We start from the raw sequence: 2,459 nt of genomic DNA, 5'->3' as shown, positions 1-2,459 counted from the left end.
GGAGAGGCAGCATAATGAAGAAATTGAGCCTAATCCCTACTGCATTACCAAAGCTTGTCGAATGTTACTGCAAGCATTCATATAAGACTGCCTTGTTGGAGGAAACCGGCGAGGGAATTGATGTCAGCTACCAGATGGTAATAGCGGCAGACTCGACACACTGTTAATGGGGGCTTCTAAATACAGAGGGAGCAAGCACATATATTTTCCCAAAGGGCACATATAATTTTAAGGTATGTGCAATGTAGTTTAAAGCTTTTGTTGCTCAGAGAGAAGTAGTTAAATGAGGGGTTATCATGTTTGAATTGCATTGCAAAGATATTAATAAGTAAGTTCATTAACTCTCTATGAGCATAAGGAAAAGCGTTGACTAAGGCTTTTATGATGCGGGGGAAAAAATCTTTTCAACTTTTAGAATTTTGCCTCTTTGGTTTCAACTATGTGAAAAATGACACACAATTTAGGAATATGTGAAAGCAAATTTTCAACCCAGCATGTATTTAAAATAGCGACTATAACTTCTGCACTTGATTTCAAGGAAATTACACGCCTCATATTACCATACTCATAAAGCCCAGTGGGAAACTCTCTTGCCTTTTTTTTTCCCCAGTGAGGTCAGCTACCCAATGTCTGGCAAGGGCCTCTAGGCAGGGCTCTGACTTTTGCTCCTGAATGTCCAGTACAGCCTGGCCTGGCAGTGGCAGCTGTAGAGTGACTACATAGGACCAGCTCCGGAGTGCACTCTGGTTGGAAGGAGAGGCAAGACAACGTGTATTTAAGCTTCATTTGCCAAGCAAGTATGTGGTTATTGTTAGATTGCATGTTCCTCTGGTTTTGGATTGGTGGTGCACACCATGTGGAAACAGAGCCAACCAGCCCTTTTCTCTGCCAGCGCTTCCAGAAAGGCTTTTCCTACATCTTCGTCACAATCCAGGAACTTGAAATGGCACCAATTGCCCTTCGGGTTAATTTCAAACATCGACATCTAGAGTCAAGGCTCATCTGATCTGATTCCATCTTATTTCCAAACTGGTTACCCACTGCTGCCTAAATGATTTCCTCTCTGTTCCTCACACATCTTGTCTCAAGTATATAACATACCAAGAAAGAAAGCACAAGATTTGAAGTCATAGAGAACTGGACTTACATACTATCATGTCTAGTTACACTCTGGGTGACCATAGACAATTTAATCTCTGAGATCTCATTTTCTCCACCTGTAAAATGGAGACCTGTAATACCTGTCTTACAGAGTTGTGATGAGTATTAAGAGAGATAATATTAAAAAAATATCTGATACCACGCTTGGCTTATAGTATGCATCTAATAAATACTATTCATCCTCTTTCCTTTTCTTTTGCCTCATCTTTTATTCTAAAATTTCTGTTAATTATAAAATCAAGTTTAATTTTGTCTAATAAGAACTTCTGGATCAACTTAGACAAAATCTATATTTGGTGGTTCAATAGAGCTTTGAAATCATGTGTGAGAACATCTAGTAAGAGATTATAGCTCCGTGACCATTCAAAGTGTGTTGATTATGTTCAAAGGTGGGGAGAGAACTTTACTACCAGTTAGAATGTGAAAATTGCATATTTTCATAATGAGAACAAGCAAGATAAGCCACAAAAAATATATAGGTTTTTTTTTTTTTTTTAAGAAACCCATCAAAAAGTTGAGGATGTAAAGAAAGTTAAATGAGCTAAAAATGAGAGTAATTGACAAACCTTTTCTAGGAGAAAATAGACTTATGGTTGCCTTTATTGATGGTGAGGGATGGGAAGGAAGAGGAATCCATTACAGATAGAGATGAAAAGAAATCGACGTCTGGGTATAAGCTTAAGTGATGGATTAGAATCCTGAAGATCCCTGGCCAGAGTGAATCTATAATGACTTGCTATTACTTTCTCAAGGGTTTTCACTGAATGCAAGTGGGTAGGTAGTGTGCTGAAGGCAGGGGCAAGGTGGGAGGGCTGGAGGAAGGCAGAGATATCTTCCTCGAGACTCATGTACCTTCTCCAAGGTAAACGTAGTGGTGAATTCCACTGAAGTCTGTACGTAAGGCAGGAGAGCTAAGGGAGATTCCCCAGGAGGTACTCCAGGTCTTCACTGAGTGCAAGGCAGGAACCCACTGAAGGCAAGGACCAGAGCAAGAAAACCAAGAGAAATCACTTTGAGGCACTCCATGCCATCACTGGGTACATGTTAGAGACTGTCAAAGGCTAGACTCTGGGTAACAAGATGGAGAGAAATCTTCCAGAAGTACACAAAACTGGAAGAGGGGCCACAGAGCAAAGAGAATACCCCAGTGATTCAAAAAGCGAAGAGCTGGGCTGTTAAGGTGAGTGAGATGCCCAATGGTTCTGAAAGCAGGCAGCTGGGCAGTGAATTTTAAAGAGACCTTGAAATCGTTAATATATAGAGACCAAGACCTGCTGAAAAGAAAGTCCTTATCCCAT

The sequence above is a fragment of the Pteropus vampyrus genome, unplaced genomic scaffold, assembly GCF_000151845.1.
Source record: "Pteropus vampyrus isolate Shadow unplaced genomic scaffold, Pvam_2.0 Scaffold75, whole genome shotgun sequence".
Taxonomy (NCBI): domain Eukaryota; kingdom Metazoa; phylum Chordata; class Mammalia; order Chiroptera; family Pteropodidae; genus Pteropus; species Pteropus vampyrus.
This window is presented reverse-complemented; position numbering follows the sequence as displayed.